The sequence below is a fragment of the Brienomyrus brachyistius genome, chromosome 3 (assembly GCF_023856365.1).
Source record: "Brienomyrus brachyistius isolate T26 chromosome 3, BBRACH_0.4, whole genome shotgun sequence".
In the NCBI taxonomy this organism is placed as follows: domain Eukaryota; kingdom Metazoa; phylum Chordata; class Actinopteri; order Osteoglossiformes; family Mormyridae; genus Brienomyrus; species Brienomyrus brachyistius.
Window position 1 is genome coordinate 36,289,175 of NC_064535.1, and position 22,965 is coordinate 36,312,139.

At 48.1% G+C, this 22,965-nt stretch overlaps 1 long non-coding RNA gene across 1 annotated transcript; it reads right to left on the reverse strand.

Moving 5' to 3' along the window:
• Positions 1-10,250: 10,250 nt before the first annotated feature.
• Positions 10,251-21,822, reverse strand: LOC125739387 (uncharacterized). Its single transcript, XR_007397128.1, has 3 exons — positions 21,705-21,822; positions 21,452-21,579; positions 10,251-10,809 (listed from the first exon to the last, which is right to left on the reverse strand). It is a non-coding gene; the product is annotated as an uncharacterized LOC125739387 (long non-coding RNA).
• Between the last annotated feature and the right edge of the window lie 1,143 nt (positions 21,823-22,965).

A 22,965-nucleotide genomic window follows, 5' to 3' on the forward strand; every position in this document is an offset into this window, starting at 1 on the left:
TCCCCGCGTCCCGCATTTTGTAATCACGCTATTTATCAACAAAACAATCCTCCCCCTTCTTCGCTGCCACCTCCTGCTCAGGTCCATCTGGCCCTGAGCTCACAGACCAGCAACTGCACCCAGACAGAGAGATGCAGTCTCAGTCAGCCCAGGACCCAGACAGGATACCCGATCACATGACCCCCATTACGTGTTTTTGGAAATTATACTTGCGCTTCGTATGGTTATCGATTTAAAAACTGATTGCTCACTTTGAATGGGGTCCAGATAAACTGAAAATTGTTTCATATATCCTGCATTGTTTTTTTTTCATTATTTCCCTCTAAGAGAAATCTACTGTAAAGTACTTTGAGACAACTGGGAAAAAATGAGCTCTACAAATTTTCCTTATTTCACTGATTTAAATGGCACAGTGTATTAATATTCCTGATAGCAGGGAAGTGAAAGAGACTGATGATGTTTGGTTCTGGGGAACAGCATAGACCACAGGCACCCGGAATCCGAGCATTCAAGGGAGTGTCGACCTGCAGCTACCTTCAAAATCCGAGCCCTGGGGCGAGACAGGAGACCGACGCCCTCAAACTCAAGTGACCGCAGGACGTGGGGATGAGGCTCGATGGCTCATAAACCAGATTGTTTGTTTGATACTACAGGAGAATCACTAGTAACGCTGCCAGTTATGATCCCAACCTACCCCGACCTGATCAACAACTTTTACAGTGATCGTAAGATGTGTGATTACTCCTCTCTATATTTAGGAGGTGCTAGGCATGATTTGAGTAGCTCGTTTGCGCTTGATGAAGATTATCAGTGTACCAGTGTCCAGAAGTCCTTGCCTTGGCTAACTCTCCAGGCTTTCACAGTCGCTGTTCTGCTGGAAGCTCCAGGATTATTCACCAGGAAAACCCTCTTTTCAAAGGCACGCTGAATTTGCGTGGATCCACGTCTGCAGTGCCTGAATCTGTCGCTAGCACAGTCGGTGGCACAGAGCGGCGTCCCGGGCGGGGGACTCTCACCGGGCCCCTTCACAAGACAAATTACCCCTATCAGCATGTCGTCCCTGCAGCCCTTGTGAGTTGGGGGAGGGAGAGACAAACCTTCCCTCGACAGTTTTTCCCGTTTCCCTATATTCAAATATTTTTCCAATCAATTAATGAGCGGTTCCTCCAGCAGCCGCACACCGTGATTAAAAAAAATTGATCAAGGAATGTCATTAAAAGGACAGGCTGTCTGCAGGGGGGGTCAGGGAGGCAGGGCTGATTAAAACTCCCTTTGTTAGAGCTTCTCCCAGATCCAGACTTTCATTTCCCTCCAGTGGCAGAGGAGCGGGTTCAGGGGCCCCTAGTCAGCACTGGAATCTCATACCTCAGGTGCCCCCGAGCCCGCTGTGGGAACACGGCTGTGTGGACGGGGTTCAGCTGTCCCTTATACATCCATGTGACTTGATGTCCTGGAGCTATGCTAACAACATGGAGGGTGTGGGTTCGAATCCCAGGGAGCATATGGAAACCCTTCCCTACTGAAAGGCGCGTTGGAGAAAAGTGCCAGACAAAAGAAACAAAATGAATTTGAGAGAGAACTGGTGCCCTGTCTAGGAGGGGCAGGGCCAAAGCTGATTGGTCACTGAAGTGCTCCCTCCTCGTCACTCATCAATTCAAAACATATCATTGGCTAATGGTAAGATTGGCACTTCCACATAAGTTTTGACCCGTCTTGTGCCCCCTGCCTTAAAATCCAGGAGTTACCCTACTGCCCAGACTTCTGGGCACAGACTACAGACCCCCACAATCAAACACAGAACTGGGGAGAACGGAGCTGTTGTCACACACAGAGTTCCTGGAGAAAACCCACAAAAAAACATGCAATAAATGCAAACTCCTGAATTTAGAGGCGGGGATGGGTTCACAGCCCCAAAGCTGAAAACGTGAGACCACAGCACTGCCACCAAGACACCTCCCAACACCTCACTCACAACCAACAGCGCTTACACTCGTAAATTCAGCCGAAAGCCTAATATAGCATCTTGCCTGACTTCTGTGTTTGTAGCTTTATTTTTTCCTGAGGAACAGATGGGGAAACATGTAAAGAGAAATTCAGCCCCATTACACCTAGATAAAAGATCGCCGGAGATGAGAGGACTCTCACTTTATCTCCACCGCAGATGAGATTAGCAAAGATCTTGGGCTTTAATTCTCCTGTCTTCCATTCATCATATATCTAGAATCTCAATTACTTCTCATGTGACTCCTTGATATATCATTTTAAATCACTTTTTTATGATGTTTATTGGTCCAACAGCAATAGCAGGATGGATAATTCGGAGAACAAAGACACTTTATGAATTTAAATGCGAGGTCTGATCTTTCTCCCGAGGAATTAAAAAGACTACTTCTCCCCATTTTTGTGTGGGACACACGTCAGTCCAGATTTCTGGATTTATTCATCCGTAGCGAGGTTTAAAGTTTTCTCATCACAGACCTCCATTTACTACCCATCATTCTCTGCTGTGTATTAATTACCCATCATTCTCTGCTGTCTGTTACCCATCATGCTCCACTGTGTATTACCCATCATTCTTTGCCCGAGTTCCACCATCCTTGCAGTGCCAAACTCTGCTTCATCGAACAGTATAGAGTAGGCCACTGCTATAACAGCGCCCCTTCCCCCCAAGCCGATGCTATGAAATGGTACCGCCCCCCCCCCGCCCCCCCCCCAACTGCTGCTGGATCGACATAGAGGATCATTGCTGCTCCTCCCCTGCAGATTAGATGCCTGGCAGTCAGGGATGCGCTGCAGCAGGAACGCTAACAATAGATGGGGGGGGGTTATCCACATGTTATCATATTCTTTATGAGCTGTAAGTTAGTGTGTTTCGGGGGAGGGGGATTCAGCCAGAAGCCCCCCCTCCATAACGGTCGCTGCATTCCCACCACACCGGGCACCATAATTCCCAGCAAGGTGAGGATTACAGGCAGAGACTTCTCCATGAATATCTCATCTATCACTGCCCTCACTTGTAATGGCGTACATAGCCTATCTATACGTCTACATGCAGGGGCGATTCTGGGATTCTTTTAAGGTGGGGGACCTTACTTCACACAGAAGGGCTATATTTCACACAGAGGGACCAACCTTATTAGCCAATGATATGTTTTGAATCGGCAAGTGACAGGGGAGGAGGCACTATGGGGCCAAGCAACCGCACACAGTCTCAACATGCTGGCCGTCAGAGTGTATTTTCATTTACAATTTCATTTCAAACGCAGTGTTTTCATCTGCAGCGGCACAGATCAGAACTGTTCATCTGTGCAGATGGACTACAAGACCTCACGTTCTGGGACGTGGTCCGAATCATTTATCCATTGCAGCACCTACTCCCCAAAGTATTGCATGAAAACAAAAATATGCAAGACACGCTGCTGAACGGTGTCGGAGCGCATACGCACGCCTACTGAATTACCAGTGTGAAATTAATAAATAATAGGCAAGCCAGCCGCTCTCCCGAGGGAGATGCGTCGTCACGTCACACGATTACACCTGTACCATAACACATGCTAACATGTGCTCAGGGCTTGGGGTCTTTCCAGACATATATTATCTTTCGGCCCGCTGCGGCGTGTTTTCCATCGATTAAATCCCATATGGCGCCTGTACACCCTGTTTCCTGCTCAGACAGTCTCCGGAGCGGCGACTTCAAACCGATGTGGACAGATTGGAAACTGGGAAGTCGATGGCTGCGATTTTCCCCAAACAAAGCAGTTGGCTGCCCACATACTGGGCCCAGTGAGGGGGAGATGTGGTGGACGAGAGAGCCCTTGCGAAGGTGTTTCTGCAAAAACGTATATGTTTCATACAGACACCAATGCGCAGAAAAGGGTAACGGGCGATGTCAGTCCCTGAGGAATCCAGGAGTACGTCCCTCCTTTACGTCTGGTTTGACTGTGGCGTCACATGACCGTACCACATGACATTTACAGCATAAGCAAAGGTGGTGAATCGGCCTTGACTAAAGGTGCTCTGCTCTGCCTTGGATCAACAGATGCGATTTCAAACCCAAAGCCTCCACTTCATGCCAACCTGCAGAGATCACTGCACAGCAAGTGCGGGTTTGGGTCACGAAGGTTTTGCCTCAGAGCACAGGGCCAGGGCACTTCTCTGCTTTAAAATGACCTGTCTCACACCCTGGCGGGTGATTTAACGAATAGCTTCAAAAATAGCCGTAAAAGAAAAATGGCGTGCGGCTTTTCAACCTGTTAGAGAGCCCCCAGAAAACAAACTCGCATGTGATGGCCATTTTTGCAGGATTTTTTTTTGCCATGGCTCCGTAGAGCAGATGGACGTTTAGTAAATAAATGTGTCACTTCTCTTTGAAAAAAATTAAACAAAGCCAGCCCTCAGAGGACGACAAGATGAGCAGCAGCCTGTATGAAAATCCGGAGACCATACGGCATCACATGGTATTCCCACGGCCCGATAACGATAGACTTGACTGGAATCGCTGCTCTGCCTCTTAATCATACCGACTAAAACATCCCAGGTACATACACAATACACACAGCATCAGACAGCACTACATATATTTAAGCATTAACTTAACAATTTTGAGACCTGGATCATTTTAGTTCTGACTGATAAATACCAGTATTTCCATCAAGACCTGCAAATTGAAAAAGAATGACCAAGCATCTGAAACCAAAATAAAACGAGCACAAGGACAGCTCCACACACACAGTGAACAGAGTCATTACTCCTGACTACTCCTGACATTCCTCCTCTGCCCTTATTAGATTTTTAATCTAATCAGGGCCAGTTGAACCTCATTATCAGGGTTTTCTTTAGGTTACCATAGTAACATAAGAGATCTCACCAACTCTCAACACAAAGTCCCTGACTTATGACTGGGTTCTACACACATGTCATTTGTTAAAATGACATCACAAGCCCACACTCAGATTCTTTACGTTTTCTTCTTGTCGGCGTGGTTGGTCTTCATGGTGTTCTGGGATGGATGAGGAGTGTCTAAATACATATTTTTCTCCATAAACCCTCCTCACCTTTTTGCCTGGTGCTGTGTATAACCTGCCACTGGTAGAACCCAGCAAACATGTTAGACACTCTAGACTTTTTAGATATTTATATGATTCTGCAGTTTCTCTTTAAACCTCTGGAGTAGACAGAATCGTTGGCAATGCCACCTATCTTCCTCATGTATTTCAATTCATAACTCGCTGAAATCTTATTGTGGAAACATGGAAAAAACACTGACTAAATCCGTAATCTGTCGTCTTTTCAAAATATCCATTATCGGAATTAACATTTTTAAAATAAGGCTAAATCGGCAAAAAAAGTAAACCATGTCACCTTTCTTTGTTTTACCTGCATGGGGGGCGTGTAGTACCGCCCTCACCTCAGGGACGGATTATTGGTTTTGTGGGCCCCTGGGCAAAACGTTCGCGAGGGCCCCCCACCACTACCAGCACCACCACCACAACCACCGCAATTCAAGGGCCCTTGGCAGCCATAAGCCCTCCCTATAGGGTCAGGGGCCCTTGTAGGCAGAGGATCAAAGAATGTAGGCCCTCTAAAATAGACAAACGAAAATACATTGTTGATAAGCGTTGCAAATTGTTTTGGGCTAGGGGCCCCACAGGCCCCCTGCACCCCAAGGGCCCCTGGGCAGCGGCCCCGCTGGCCCGGTCCGTAATCCGTCCCTGCCTCACCTGAAGATCTCTATTTGCATTCTAAATAGCTGCATTACTACATACTCAAATTGCATTCGCATGGTAATTTGATGAACAGCGCAGCAGTGAAACGCGATCCAGATACATCCCCATCAGCACCATAAAAGGGGGGGGGGGGTATGTGGCCAGGTGTGAATGGCTCATGCATACACATGAAAGTTGCTACATATTCAATGAAAGCAGGTCAGAAATAGTGACATGAGTTGGGTTTTTCTTTTTGGGTGTTGCAACTACACTGCATTTACATTTAGTCATCTTCATGCAGCCAAGACTTTGGTGATCAGATATCATCTGGGATCAAAACAAACTGCCAGCATTGCTTACTGTGTACTTTTTATAATGTTTCTGCAAGTGTTCCAGACTGCATTTTGCAATGTCTATACTTTGATGTCAAATTACAAACTTCACATAAATCTGACAAGTTACATTAAAATAATGTGAGTGTAATGCCAAATTAAATATATGAAATCATTTATTTGCCATGAATTATGTTTGATATCGAATGAAATGTGACCCTGCCCCAGTCAGTTAATGTGTTCCCTACCCCTAGACCCTAGAGGGTTAATCATTTTTATTACGATGTACCACTTGTGCCATATGCTGCACTTTCCTCCAGGAACTATCATACTGGGCACTGTGTGCACTAGCTAGGACAGCTCTGTCGGGCGTATGGTTGCCCACGGTTTATTTTTACGTACATTTACCAAATTCTTTTTAATTTAATTTTGGTCATATGTGTGAGTGGCCTCAAGCTGTATAGGTTGTAAGCTGGGAATAGTCTGTACATGCAAAAGAAATTATTTTTTAACTAAGGCTACTACTCATTAAATGCTATCTCAATAACTATGTAAAATACTCAGTTTCCCAGAATGCCAGTAGCTGACAATGTGGCAGTCCATTCATTAACACTGCTGTGCTCTGTCAGAATGCTGAAGCACAGGTGTTCTTGTGTTGTTGACTGTTTCCAGCTCCTGTCCGCTTTCCTCCATCCATCAACGTAATAAATGCCTTCCTGTGTCTCTTTGCAGTGAGCCAGAGAATCACAGTCGTCCGAGGCCGTAGATATATGGTAATCGTGCTGGGATCTGTGAATGCACCAAAGCCGAACGCGAGAGACATGTCGACATCGGATCTGACACTCCGAAAAGTGAACCGGGTGGGAGATGTTGTATTTCAGGGATTCGAGGCAAACTGTGCCAAAGGTTCGTCTTTCAGCCCTTTGACGGGTTACAGGGCAGCACCTCACCAAACTACATTTGAAGATGCAAAAGATACAAATGCTGGAGACTTTTTATTACACTTGGCATCATTGTAGGGAAGATCCTGTTGAACGTCCATGTGGACATTCTGGAAACTCCCATGTCCACCTTTTTGCGCCGGTTTTCTTCCCCTGCAGCAGCCCAGGTCCAATTAGAGGCCTCTTGCATGAGCGACTCGCTTTTACGTTTCATTAAGACCCCAGTCTTTGTGCCTTTCAAACAGAAAGCAGGGTGACCTCTGTGCAGGCAGTCTGTTTGCACCACAAGCCCGACGGCTAGGAGAGAACCGCCTTCAGACAAAGAGCAGTGTATCTATTTATAGCAGAGAGACTGTGAGTGTTTTTCATACATCTGCATCAGTGTCACATGTGGGAGTGTGAATTCTCTGATTTCATTAATTTTCCTGACCTCGGAGGGACTCTGCCTTGTACTCTCCCTGAAAATCAGCGGACCGAAAGTAGGGGGGGGGGGGCAGGATGTGGAGAGGAAAGCAGGGAATGGGGAACCAGGGAGCAAGAAAACGGCTGTAAAAGAACCAACAGACAGCAGGGCGGATGAAGGCAAGGAGCGGGAAACCACTGAATGGTCAGGAGGGGACGGAAGAGGAAGCTGTGGGACAGAAGTAGGAGCGAGGAAGCCTGGGGGCAGGAAGCCAGCAAATCAGGGAACAGGAAACAAAAGGAGAGGAAGCCTGGGGGCAGGAAGCCAGCAAATCAGGGAACAGGAAACAAAAGGAGAGGAAGCCTGGGGGCAGGAAGCCAGCAAATCAGGGAACAGGAAACAAAAGGAGAGGAAGCCTGGGGGCAGGAAGCCAGCAAATCAGGGAACAGGAAACAAAAGGAGAGGAAGCCTGGGGGCAGGAAGCCAGCAAATCAGGGAACAGGAAACAAAAGGAGAGGAAGCCTGGGGGCAGGAAGCCAGCAAATCAGGGAACAGGAAACAAAAGGAGAGGAAGCCTGGGGGCAGGAAGCCAGCAAATCAGGGAACAGGAAACAAAAGGAGAGGAAGCCTGGGGGCAGGAAGCCAGCAAATCAGGGAACAGGAAACAAAAGGAGAGGAAGCCTGGGGGCAGGAAAAGGCCAGCCATGTCTTTTTTGCTTTATACTGTGAGTTCAGGTAGATGAGTGACAAGATTCATTCAGAAAGAGCTGGAAGGGTGACACTGACTAAAGGGTAAAAAAGGAAAGACTGTGGAGGCTATGGAACTGGACCACATGTCACTTCACTGAAATCCAGCGGCAGTCCAAGCAGCATTTACCGTTAATCACCCCTGGGGGCTGTGTGTCTGTGTTTGTACATCTCTGTGTCTCTGTTTATGGCAGTCTAGGTGCTGGTGATGACTCAGAACATCAGCATCGCATAGAAATTTCAAAAAGTGAAGTTAAATGTGTGATTATATTCAGCCTCATCCATCCTCCTTCAAACCACTATGAGAGGGATGGCGATGTTTGAAGAACTTGGTATCTTAGAAGTGCATTCAATTCTGAGCAGGTTGCTATATTGCCCTGTCATTTGACTGGTGGCTGATCACGTTACACGTCATGTGGGGAAAGCACCAGATTTCAGGCACTAACCTATGTGCTTTGGAATAATCTCTTAGCAACCCTCTGCTGAAAGAAAATAGCCTGCACTTTGCAGCCCATGTGATCCTTCACGAAGACGTGTGGATGGTGGAGGAGGGGATTATTGAGCACAGTTTAACCCCTGACAGGTCGCAGCAACCCCTGAGACAGACACATTGCTCAGAGTGTGCATCTATCATGGGTCCCAGTGAGGGGGGGCGTCTCTGGGGACAGAGGGCTGCAGTGCTCTCAGCTGAAACCTCGCTTGATGCCAGCAGACTCACCTGTGATCCAGTGGGGGTACTCAGTCCCGTGTGTACATGCTAAGCTACTGATTAGCATACAACAGAGACACACCATTCACAGGAATGTGTGAGGGCCAGCGATGTCACTCTGAGACACCCCCAGAGAAACAGGGCCTCTAGCTCCCCCGAAATATCCCAGCATCCTTTGCAATGCCACGTGCCCCACTCACTGCAGCTGAAAGAGCTGCATGGTACAACACGACCGGGAGAGCATGTTAAAGTCACGCGTGTCCTCTACTGCAGAAACACGCAATGGTTTCATGTCCTGAGTCTTGTTAAAGTAGCACAAGATCTGCTGAGACATGAATAATCCTGGTGTCCTTCGCCCCAGTACCTCCTTACTCAAGGGTTCCTACAACGGCTGACACAGAAGATGGCTGTATGTGTTATCGGGCATGATATGTGCAGATAAAATAGTGAACTAAAGTCTTTGTTTTAGCTTTTGTTGGTGCAAATACAAGACAATGGACAAAGTGCACGAATCAAAGCCCCCCTCTGGAGACCTGGCTGAGCCATTCCTCTCTCAGGAACTCCAGAAAATAGACGGAGGAGGCGATTAGCCAGCAGAAAGGAAAGGCTGCATGGTATCGTCAGCCGAGGGGAGGGAAGCGGAGCAGCGACCATCCCAGTGAAGTCCGGAGCCTGCGGGCTCATTCTGTCCCCCACAAATTTCTCAGGAGAGGCAATTAGGCGGCGAGGAAGCCGGATGGATTCCGCATGGAGCGGCCGCTCGGTCACCGGGCCCCCGCAGGTGGAGGTGCACCCACACATACTCTAATCTCAGCAGTGCCACGTTTACTTAACTCCATTAAAAGAGTCGAGAGAAATTCATACAATTGATTACATACAAAAGAGAAGATCAAACACTGATTCCAATTTGTGAAATAAAATATAAATCTCTTGCATCATTGAATTGGGACTGAAATTTCCCGGCTGAACCAGGTTTCACTGACAGACTGCTTTTTGTCCTGATTAATGGTCAATTAACAATCAGTGGCACAATTACCCCGGTGAACCTTTGCTCTTTCGGCGGACTAGTTTATCATGGGAGACACAGCAGGCAATTTGGACACACCGATCCGGCTGAATCACAGAAACCCAGGCAAACACTGGGGGCAGGCATGAATCTACTTTTGTACTCCGGCTTTGCAATTGCAACGACCCAGCTGGTGTGATCTGTAACAGATAATCAATAATCAATAAAATAACCTACAGGCAGCTTTCAGTCCTCATCAACACTCAACATGATTAACATCTCATCAATAATCGGTGCTGCTTTGCTTTTGTCTATTTTAATGTAACATTGACGCTGGTTTCCCTCTTTTACCTCCCCCCCCCGCCCGCCTGCCCGCCCCCGCTTTCATAATTTCTGTGGTTGTGGCGTTCTCTCTCAAATCCTCCACCATGTGAGAATTTCATACCTTCGAAGAGTCAGCAGTAGCCTGACATACTTTACCAAGAATGTAGAACTAGTAATATATATATTTACTTATTAAAAGTGTAAAAATGTAGTCCTGGGTTTAAAGTGGACTTGGATGGGACTGGCGTTTTTTGCACAAACGTTCTTGCGATGCAAATCTCGGGACTCGGCCTTGGCGGCGTGTCGATAGCGATTTCACCCTGTATGAGAGACGCTGGCTCTTGGCACATGGAAGGTGTCGCCATCACCCTCTTTCTGCTGACTGGAGAGATCTGGAGCTTCCTTCAGCATAATCCACTCCAGCACGGCGCTGCTAACGGCTTCGTGATGCATCACGCCGACGCCCGGCTGACAGGCTAAGTGTCCAGAGATCGATCATCACGGCGAAAATGCCCAAGGGCCCTCGGATGGGACTCTGATCCTCCACAAGCGTCTGGGTCGCGATTAGAAGGCGTCGCACTGTAAATCCTGGCGTGGAGGCATCAGGCAGGCGGCCATCGCTGACCGTGTGGCACCGTACGCCTGTGGGGGCAGGATAAGACATCTGCTAACCGTCCGTGATGCACATGGTTCCGCAGGGGGGCGTCGGTGCCTCCTTAAGGCTGGCACTCCACATCCACTAGGGGGCGTCACACTCCTCACACTTGAAATGTAGCTGCTGGTGGCAAATGCGGGCAGATCAGGACCAGGATTCTCTTAAGGGGTGGGGGCATCGTATTTCTGTGAGCTCGCCGGTCAGGAGGACCGCAAGGCACGGGTTACGACATGGCATACTCCGGGGGGGTGGAAGCCCATCCTGAGGGGCGCTCATGTGTTTTCCTGTGTGTTTGTTTGGATAAAAAAAAACAAAAAAAAACATGTGATTTGAATTTGTGGGAGGATATTTATAAAGGTTATTATGCGGCTGATGAAACATCCAATCGGCAGGCTCGTGTACGCCGTGTGACATTTATCAAAACCGTCCAGTTAAATGTCACGAGAAGAGGTAGCCCCCCCCTGCCCCCCCCCCAAATGAGGACGTGAAAGTCGCAGACGAGTCATCTCATTTTCTGCTGTTCTTAAGATCTGTCTCCACCCCCCCCCCCCCACCCCAGCCAATGCCTGATGTATTACGTAAACCCCTTTTTAGCTACCAACACAGAGAGGGGGCACAGATGAGACGCGCTGAATGTACCACCCCCGGTGAAGCCTGGAGTTCACAGACTGCACAGACAGGAGCGCCCCCCCCCCCTGTTATGAGGGCCACAGACAGGTGGGGGCCGCTCTAATAAGAGCCCGGGGACGCCTTCGGCAGACGCTGATCCTCAGCCGGTGCGGCTGGAGGGATTCCCGCTTTCTGATCTACACTGTCACTCTGCTGACAGGGGAGGTGGGTGCTGGAGATGCTCTGATTGGTCTAATCAGACACACAAGCTGTGGGCCAATCAGCAGGCCCTGTGACCGACAGGTGCATGGGGGTTACGAGCCCTTACTCAACACCCCCATCAGCTCCCCCGCATTCTCCACCCTCTTGACAGTGGGGAGTTTCGTCATCTTTTTGGCTGCCGGTATCACAATGTCCCCAAGTACTTTCTAGCGCTACACCAAGCAAGTCGCTAGCAGGGTGACATTCGCATCGTGACTTTTCACACGCCTGCGTGGCCGGCCACCGTTTCTCTCGCCCGGCTTCCACATCGTGCCGTCCGTGTGCGTCTCCACGACAACAAGACAGACCAGACCGAACAAAACACTGCAACTGACACTAATCCAATGTTAACGTTCAGCTTTACGAGTGGTGAGGTTAGGTTCTTTCCATCTGAGAGTGAAGGACAGCCGGCTGGTTGGCACGGAAACAGTTTGGTTGGAGAAACGAGTGGTGAAGCTGGTGGCGGGACCCCCTACAGGCGAATGCGGGTAACGCGCCGTAGCCAACTGTGTACTTGATTCATCACATTCTTTTTTTAACTGCTGCTCCCTTGATCTTTGTTTCAGACTCTTTTTCACATTCAGCTTCTTGTTTCTCCGCAAGGGATGAATCTCTGAAAAGACCCGAACGAGCAATTTTATTCTACTGACTTTTAAAGAGGCCCGTGTTTCCGTCTCTGTTCTTATGGGGCACTCTGGCTGTGCTGGGGGGGGCCGGGGATGTTCTGGCGTGCCGTTGTCAGCCAGCCTGACGCTGTCCCATCTCAAAACTGCCCGCTGCCCTCAGCGACACACCTCACCCTCGTCCCGTTCACAGATAAGGCTCAGCTCTGCATCTGTGACGTATTCAAGTGCACAGGGGGGGTCTGCCTCTGGTCTTACAAACTGCACTTTGTGGTTGGACCGCTAATTATTCCCCCCAATGTCCCTAAGCTATGCCTCCATCGAGAGGGGGGAGTTTAGGGACAGCGGTGGGGGGGGGGGATACTGACAGCTAAAATATAAACATACTGAGCATCCCTTTGTGCTTGGCTCTGACTCAGGGTATGAGCCCCTCAAAAATGGGAGGGGGGGCGGGCAGGGAGGCTGAGTTTGAGTTTATCCCTTTAGCAATGATATAAAATTAATAAGGGGGGGGGATCTATGATGGGGGAATGAGAAGGGTGTCTGCTTAAGGAGACAAAACCCAGCTGACAAAAAGCAACCGACAGAGTGCAGTGGAGGGGAGACGGACCCTGACAGAACCGGCTCACCCAATCAGATCAGGAACAGCTTTGTTTTGTCTAAATATCACAATGCTCGGGGCACAGATTATTAAAACCGGCCCCCGGGCCTCTTTATCAGTGTTTTAGAGGAGATGCCGCCAAACGTTAATATGGGGAATTCAATTCCCTCTCACCCCAGGTGCGTCGGCAAAACCGAATCTCTCTGATATTATTACTATCACTGCAGTTACAGCAGGTAATTCAGACTGCCTACCACCCCCCCTCACAAAAACATGGGGGAAATTAAAAGAAAATAAGCAAACTGGAAAGGAAAGCAAGAATCATCAGTGTGGTTATGAAAGATTTGGGGCCTTTCTGAAGAGGCCTGATTAGATTATATGACTCAGCGAGTTAGAGCACCATGCTCGTGATCGGATGGTTACCAGTTTGAATCCCTAAGTCAGCAGAATGATGTCACCCTTCACCCCTGGGGACTGTATGACCCTGCAATGTCAAAAATGTACATCACTTTGGATTAAAACATTTGATAAATAAATAGGCCCTTCCAGGCTATTGTGTGAGAGTTAGAAAATGCGTCACGCAAAGCAGGTTCTGTAGGTTTTAGATTGTTACCCGCCACACACACACACACACACACACCGGCATTGAAAGAAAAAAATCACTAAACACTGTGCATGGGGGGCATTGGGAGGCTGCAGCATGGTGTGTTTCCCGCATGTTGCATCAGGATCCTCTCGCTGTTGCTCAGACTAGGCCCCCACAAGCCTCTGCTTAGTACACTGATAAGGGCTCAGCCATTTAACATTCAGATTAATTTAAAACCAGCTGACAAAAGCCTGAATCCGCTTTCAAAGCATAAACTCTTCAGTCTGTGAATTCTGAGGTACAATCTGCCATGACACCCCTTTCAGTCTTGACTATGAATTAAATATTAGTAAATGGTACAGAAGGGATGACATTAAGTGATTGTCAGCGCAAAGATACCTTCTCGCAAGTGTGTGGGGGGGGAATTCGACTGGGGAGTCATTTACCGTATTACCACGGTGCGAAAGGGACCAGTAGCTTCAGTTAAAATTTTACACGATTACTCTACTCAACTATGAACTGCTGTCAAATAGAAGAGTTTATCCCCGCGGATGAAAATCAGCCCTCGTTTGACAAACTGCGATGTTTAGGCATATGGGTTACGGCACCATTTTTGCATGTGGTTTTATAAATGATCAGGCTTACAAAGACCCACATTAGTTATATGCATTTTGTTGCCTGGAAGCGCATTCTCGCAGCGCCTTTCGGGATTCGCCGGGAGCCTGATGAACGACAGTTAATCTCCGACCTTCGGCTGAGGGTTACAGAAACATTCATCAAGCCGTTAATAAAAATCTCCATACGGGATCGGTAACGACGGAACCAGCGCCAACGGAGGTCCCGGAATTATTTAAAAGGGGTCCTTCTCCGAGATAAGCGAAAATGAACACAACAAGCAATCCAGTTCAATTATTGCATGATATTAATATGCTGCAATGGTCGGAAATCATATTTCCATTCCGCCTTACGTTTGACTTTTGTTCTTCGTAAAAAGGTCCTTAAAACACACGAGTGAAAGTCCAGACTACAAATCAATAAAATGAGAGACAAAAATATTAAACTAACCCACTCGTCAGGACTTAAGCACAAGAAAACCTTGAGCCCTCAAACTACTGTAATTGTGTGTTTTGTGAAGGGAGGGGCTGAGACTAGCTGCAGAGGGTCACACCTACAGGTCTGAAGGTGTGTGTGTGTGTGTGGGGGGGCTTGCATCTTCTCCCCATGAGTTTCCTCCTGTTATTTGGCAGCTCGACAATGCATGAATTGGCACCTTTAAATTGCCCTTGGTATGTTATTGCATATGTGTGCACCCCCTCAAAGATGACCCCTGTCTAAGCTTCCCAGAAAGGTCCATGCAGATATGGAAGATGGATGGATGGATGCTGTGTGATGAGAAAACTGACCTAGACCAAGTAAAGGATAGAAGTGAACTTGAGGAATAGTTCCTGTCTGCAAACAGCACTGGTGTACCGATCCAGCAGAGCGACCCTGAAGATCGATACCCCCATGGTTGGCTTGTCTTTTCCTCAGTCTCCTCCATCCTCCACAGCGGTGGAGGGGTTCAGCGTCAGCCGTGCATCATTAGTGACACGGACTGGCGGGACCTTTAGCGAGACGCTGAAGCCTGTCACAACCGCCGGCGAAGACCGAAGATTAATCTCGTGAGAAAAGCGGGAAGTGCAGCTCATTAACCTCCATTCACTGCCGCACCAAAAAGGAAAGACTGACAAAGCAGATCGTTAAATATATAATTATACCAATTTAGATAAAGGTCAAGATCTTTTTCATTTTCATGACAGGCAGGGCACTGTGTGCTCATTGTACTTTGTGGTAAGAAAAGGTGATACCAAGCTGAACACATGTAACCTCTACAGAAGCTGAGGAACATCAGAGGACATCTGGTCCGCATCCTTTCTCAATGTAATTATTTAGTTTGAACTTTAGAACAAGTTATACACTTATTCCAGAAATATTTGTCTATAACCCCCAATTTTTCAATTTTCCCATGTTTTATGAGAGCGAATGGAGAATCTCCTTAGTAGTTCTTCTCTCAGGATTATCCGTCCATTTTCAGAAGTGCAGGGATAAGGGGAGTATCCCAGGATGCACTGGGCACGTGACGAACGGGGAGGAGATCCATTACTCAGTTCACACACACACCTTAACACACAAAGGAGGCACCACAACAGAGTCCATAACCATGGGGCCACCTGAGGAACATCACATTCATCACATTCATTTCCGTGTGCCTCTCTGAGGATTAATTTCACAGGTTAAAATGTGTCCGCATGTCATTCTCAGTGTCAGTCCATGACACCTAACCAAGAGATGTTACTGTCCCCGATTCAGGGCTCTCGCTTGGACCAGAATACCTACGCTTGATGTTTTTTTAAGTTGGAAGGATGTGTTGCTGGAGGGAATTGACCATGTACAGCCGCAGAGAGGCTTTTGATGGCCGAGTCTGCAAGCACAGCGCTTGTCCGAAACGTCAGAAACCTTGGGAATTCTAACATTTTCAGCTTGGTTTCATTTTGAGCCTTAAGCCCTGGATTGCGAAGGTCATTTTTTTGGGATCCTGCTCCGTTTCTCTCGTGTTCCATACACCTGTACTGACCAGGGACAATGCTGAATCCGTTTTCTTTTTTAACCTCGCAAACAGTTATTTTAACTGTTGCCTCATCTCAGCTGGCGACCTCGTTAGCTTAACGGGAGGACAGGATGCGTATCTGCCCCCTGCAGGACGTCTCAGTGATAGCAAGCAGAGTAGCAGATGCTGGGCCCTGCGGCGTCCATCACGACTCGCCGGTCGACCGGGGGGCAACTGGCACGTGTCGCCCACCCAGGCCGTGACGCTAATTACTGCCCGAGGTACGGCACCGGCCCACAAGCTCCTCCCACACTTGAGGCGTAACAGACCACAGAAGGAAATACATCGTCGCCCTGGTTACCATCCAACGGCGATCGGTGGATGCAGAGGAACGGTGCTGATGCGATAACGAGCTCCTTAAGCAATCGCACTTTCGTTATCCAGCAGGTTAGAGCATACTCACTCCTTCAGAAGGACTGAATGTTCTCTTATCCGGGAGTCTATTCCGGAATGAAATCGGGATGGATCATTGTCCATGTATCAGGAATCCGGATCTGCAGCCATTATAAGAGAATCTTTTTAGGTAAACGTGAAACACTTCATCTTGATGTAGACCCGGCAATTTACATTTAAATGATGCCCCCCAGCACACTTCACGCCAGAGAAGCACCTCACAAGCCACAAACTCCAGGTCCTTTTACCATGCGAGTCCACTTCCATGAAAGCGGGTTACTCAATATCAGTTAAAGAACCTTCCTGTGCTCACACAGCATGAAAAGGTCTGCAGAGTCAAGCGGAGATGAAGCACAGAAGAAATGTGCCCCCCCCCCCCCCCCCCCCGGCCTTTTTAATCAAGCTCCCTGGGAAGGAACAGGATGGTAGGGGGCTGGCAGGCGGGCCAGCGAGGAGCGTGTCACAGCGTGGGCTCGGCGTGACGGACTCGCGGCAGCTGTCGAGGAAGACGAGGAGGACGAAGAGAAGGAGGAGATGTGGCCGAATCCAGGCGTCTCAGGTGTGGAATAGAAGCCAGCAGCCCAGGAACAGGGGGGCAGGATTTGGCAGCAGGTCCAGAAGGATACAAATAAAATCAGCCAGAGATATAAGCACACCCCCACAGCGCTGCAGTGTGTTCCATAGGCAGTGGAGCCATAAAAATAATAGTGTAGGGTTTTTTAAACTCTAGGTACCAATCAATAACAGACTCCAGTATATAAGCACATGGCCTGAAAGACCATTTTACAGCAGGCCTGTCATCTCTATGTGATGATATTTGGAAGAGCTCTTATTACAACTTCCATTATGCTGAATTACAAGGTGGAATATAATTAGCGGCTAGCAGATCAACATCTAAAGTCCTCCCCTCTCCCTTGAAAAGGGTTAGCTGTGGTTCATCATGAATCCAGGGTGAACTAACTCCGTTTTGACCTGCTTGTGGCCACTCAGTGGATGCAATTCCCAGGTCGACCAGCAGGTGGCCTTCAACCTACGACACATTTTATTTGTTCAGTAGAGGCCTTTATCCAAAGTGACAAACAACTGAGCCAGGAGTCATTTTGGCAGTGGGGGGTTAAGGGCCTTGCTCTGGGACTCAGGCAATGGGGCAGTCACTTTGCCAACCCTGGGAATTTGAATCAGCGACCTACCGATCATAGGTACAGAACCCTAACCCACTGCCCGCCTTAAGCGTCCCAATAGGCGGCACACATTCTTTGGACAATTGAATTCTAGAAGAAGATCACGCTAATATCAATTAACGTCCTGTTACTGCGCCATGTTAAGAAAGATTAAATGGATTTTGAACATTAATTTTAAAAGGCAATAATATGAGTGGTCATTAAATTATGAGTCAGCACATCGAGACTGAGTCCTCTTAAGCTTGTCGTACTCTAAGAAAAATCAGGAATTCCGCGCATTATCCGCTTTTTAATTAACACGGACGTGTCGGAGATATGGAAATGTTCGACATTCACTGGGTAATCTTTTCATCTCCGTGCGTGAGGCGCCATTTTCATTAAGAGATGACAAACAATGCAAATGGCTAAAAATAATCACGCGGTCCGGATTACCACTTTGTAAAGTCTTTCCACGGGGAGGGGAGAGAGTTCTGGGTGGCAAATCATTTTGGCGGCCGCTGTCGTCATAGATTTGCCTTTTTGGGTGGGGTGGGGATGATTTTTCCTCAGTCCCTCAGCTTGTGTTTACGGCGCGGGGACCGAAACAAGGAAACGGCGGCTTTTAATCGGCGAGCGAACGTCGGCGTGTGAAAAGAAGCTGCAATCTGTTATGGTGGGCGCTGTGTGCGGGACCATATGCAGCTCACAGCCCCACGCACACACTCCACCGCCTCATACTCATGGGCTACGGCGCTGGTGGCATGGTCACCCTGTTAATTTCCGGCTTCATGAGTCCACAACCAGATATTCTTCACGTAGCCTGCTGATCCACAACAGCTGGTAACTGTCCTACGGATAACGCCAGTGAAGTAGGGCGGCGAGCTTCACAGCTAAGCCACCCCCAAAGCAGACATGTAACAGCCCGAAACAGTCCCCCATGTGTTGCCCCCACCCACCAATCAGCCAGACAGGCGGGGAAGAGGTAGTGGGTGAATTCAGCAGGTGCGTTACACTGGGAGCAGCCCGGACATGGGGCTGTATCATCGGCGGAGGGGTCTTGTCACCAGGGGCGTAGCTAGAAATTCTGGGGCCCTGATGAAATGCCTCCCCCCCCCCCCCCCCCCCCCCCCCCCGCTTGGGTTAGCACTTTCAGCCTAAAGACATACGAGGCCCATGGCAGATGGAATTTGCCTCGGTAGATTTTGCTGAGCGTGGGGGACCCCTCGATAGATTCTGGGGCCCCTATACAGTGCCCCCTGAATCTGCCATGGTAGCCGTGCCCCCCCAACGCCCGAGCACAGGGTCAGCCACTCTGCCACTCTTGAAGCATTTGGGGGGCAGATTAAGGACTTTGCTCAAGGGCTCAGCCGACATGTGACTATTCTACCGAAGATGGGATTCGAACCAACAACCTCCCTGTTACACACAACCACCCCCATAATGGCATTGACCCCCATGAGCGTGGCTTTTTGTACCCCACTATCCACCCCCTTTCTCAGGCCCGTTTTCATTTGAGATCGAGTCGATATACAGACACCCCTCACCCATTTACCAACCCCGCCTCTCCGGCCAGTCAGTATTGTACATTGTACGAGAACTTCGGTTGTGCAAACGGCAGCACAGTGTTTCATACTTTCCTTACGTCTTCGAAAGCAACGGGTTTTTTTTTTTTACTTCTTTCATATCTTAGTCGATATGTACAAGTGACATTTATTTTCTATGCGCAGTTTTAGTTCGGTAATGTGCTAAAGGACGTTAGTGTATCATTGATCTGTGATTCTGTTGATTAATGTTAGCACTTATCGGCCAGCTTGTTGCAACTCCTGCTAGATAAGAGATCCCCTTAAACATGGCTGTGTTTGGTTTATTACAGTCTCACTCATAGATTTTCACCCGTCACATACATACACACTGTTTATTACAGTAGGAGGTGCTCTAGTGTATAAACATTCATAAATAATAGCCATACAGTATACTTGAAATATCAGTAAGGGGTGGCTTCTCGCTTAGTGACCTGGTCGTAGGAAAGGAAGTCCCTTTCACATTTGTGAAAAAGTTTATAAAAAAAAAGTTCAATGTGGTTTTCAGTGCTAGTTTGTCAGATGCAGTTGGGGGGGGGGGGGGACCATTGCAGTGGAACAGGCCGTCAGCATGAGGTGTAACGTTACATTAGCTTCCAGCCCGCGCAGCTCGCCTTTGATAATTAATACGTTAAATGTAAACATTACGGATAAGCATGCTGCCTGCTACAAGCGTATTTGATAGAGGGGGTAGGGCGGCGGCAGCCCCCCAAAAGGACCCGCGACGGACCTCAGGCTGGGTGGGGGGGGGGGGGGTCGCACGTTATGCGTGATGCAGTCCCATCTGGTTCACGGCCCAGCAAATAAATCAGCCAATCTGTCTGAGTTTCAGCGACGCATTCATGCTGAAAAATAAAGCGGAGAAATTTGGCTTTACCGCCCCCCACCCCCACCGTTACCCATCTGAATAATGTGGCAGGCAGAATCATCTATCATTCCTCTTTCTTTTTAATCAAGCTATTTCTGAAAAAAAATAAGCATTTGCAGTCGCAGCCTTTGTTCTAATAATTATATTCATTTATTCCTTTTCATGCCGACGGTCCAAAAGGCTATTTCAGTTAATCAAATAAAAAGGAAATCATTTATTTTGACTTTTTTTTTTTCTTTTTGGAAATGCAGAATTGCACGCTCTCATTTGGTGGCATAAAATGTTGGTCACATGTTCAGCTGAACTAAACGGTTGACCCTCTGAACATTTAATCATTTCCCGTCCGTTTGTTTCAGCCTTTGCTAAGAGAATAATTTCAAAAATACCTGTCAGTAAAACAATGCAGCGTCAGACTTTACAGCCAAATCCATCTGACATAGAAAAAAAAAACAAAATAAAACTGACGCGCTTTTCCCCGCAATAATTATAAAAACTACTATAAAGCAGGGTTATTAAACATAATGTAATATAAAAACATGAAGTTTCCCGGTGGGGATGCGGCTCCCTTTGGTACTCTTACTTGCCTGAGAGCACCGTTTGTAAAATAAGGTTTATCGTAAGTCATATCACAGGAGGGCAGTTATTAGTCTAAGTAATTGCATTTGGTAGAACACTGTCATTACGAGTGCTGTTGTATCACCCAGGACGACAGGACAGCCCATAATTAGCGGGTATCAGAGCAGCTACATCTAACAACATGCACTTCTCCGTCTTTAGCGAGTAATTGGCGATTAATACAGGAGGAAGAGACGCTCAGATTGCACTTAGAAGGATGCACCACGTTGACCTGTAAGCAGCAGGATGTATATGAGGGAGGGGCAGGTGTGTGTGTGTGTGTGTGTGGGGGGGGGTTCCTTCGAGATTGGCTGGGGTAGACACAAGTGGAGCTCATAACACCTGTGATTCCCCGACAGGCATTCCTCGACATTTGAACGCTCTAACACCCAAAAAATACTTTCTTCTGCCAAGCCTGAGTTTTCCCAACCCCTTCCAGGGCCCTAAGCAAAATTTGAACTGGGTCCCCATTTCGTTGCACACACACACACGGGTGGGGAGGTGGGTCTGAGTGTCTGCCGGGCACTAAGCAGCCCCTTAGTTCAGAGACCGGCGACATTCCTTCAGATGTACTCAGCAGGACTGTTTACAAGTCTACAGGCGTCTTGCTCTGCTAACAAGAAGTTTAATCGAGTGTTTTGGAAAATAAAGATCATAACGAATGTAAATATTAAAGTGAAACTCACTGGAAAGGTAAGCGTGGGCAGGTCCAATCTCACACAGCATCTTGGGAACTTTTATTTGAATTCCAGCAATGCCACAGCCTCCGGCCGCCTCTGTTTATCCGGCCCTTATTAGTCATGCTAATTAATGCCTGTTAAAACAGAACGCAAGGTTATCAGATTATTTCCTGCCAGGCAAAACAAAGACAGACAGGGAGCTATATGAACGGTAAATATAAAGAGATCAAAATAAATGAATAAACAAATGATAAGTCACCAGACAAAAAGAGCACACAAGCGAAGCGGAGATGTGTCCCTTTGCCCGTCTCCAGACAGCTGCTGGTCATGACGGCAGACGCTGTCAGAAGCTCCTCTCTGTCCACCGCAGGTTGCTTTCCTGCCAAATTGACACTTTCGGTGTGGAAACACGTTTCGACAAAAATATTGACCTCAGACTAAAGTCCAGTTCATGGGTTTCCAAACTGCATTTTACCAAACCAGGCTGAACTAGGGGCTTTGCGTGCCAGGCGTTTCGATGGCGCCGCTCGTCTTTGAGCCGCATGCGAGTGACCAGCAGGGGGCGCTACACACACCGCTAGCATATCAGACTGTTAGGTGGTAATGGTCAGGTGACCCCTAGCCGGGGTCTCACTGGGACGGACGTGGGCTCTTTATGGATGAGCCAATTTAGGGAGCAATTAGTGGAATAAAGGTGTGCGGGTCAGGCAGTGAGCTGCCCCGCCGGGACGGCGATGGAGAGGATTAAAGGTGGCCACATCTTCCTATCATCAGCTCCTGTATTTCTTTTTCCCTCTCGCAAGCTTCAGAAGTGCCCATTGTGTTTAATGAACAAACTCCCGCTGTTAACGAGGCCTTTATTATCTCACGACGAGTGCCACTACAAATCATGCATAGAAAATCAGAGCCACCCGCCGGCCTGCTCCACTGGAAGATTATAATGAATGATGAATCACTGCAGAGCGCCCCCTATACACTGCATTAGTCTGATCCCCATCCAGCGTCGCTCCTCCTCCCCTCCCACCCGTCTGGCATGATGGTTTGGCCCAAGACTCCCACCCTTGCGGTCTAAGATGGTCTCCCAGGACCCTGTTTACAGCACTACCCCGCCCTGTCTACCACCCCCCTCTCCCTCTTGACGCACATGTACTCGGGGTGGGATGTTAGCCTAGGGCCCCCAGATAAGTTAATCTGCCCCTCCATACACTCACGAAAAGCTCATGTTTGTAATACGGTTTTTCAGTTATTCCAATTTGGTTGGCGACCGTATTTTCTCAGCACTAATTACAGCTTGGTGGTGTCTGAACCTGGTTTGTAAAAATTCCAGTGCCGGTTACTAATGGAGAAGCCGCTTGGTTTTGTCACATCTGATCCGTAACTGAATGATGGTATCAAAGTGTCACAATTCGAGATGAATTGTGAATGATGTGTGTGAATGATGTCACACAAGAAAGGCGATGCTGGGATTTTCACCAGAAGTATTGGGATAGTCACACGATCCGAAGGCTCCTAATGACCGC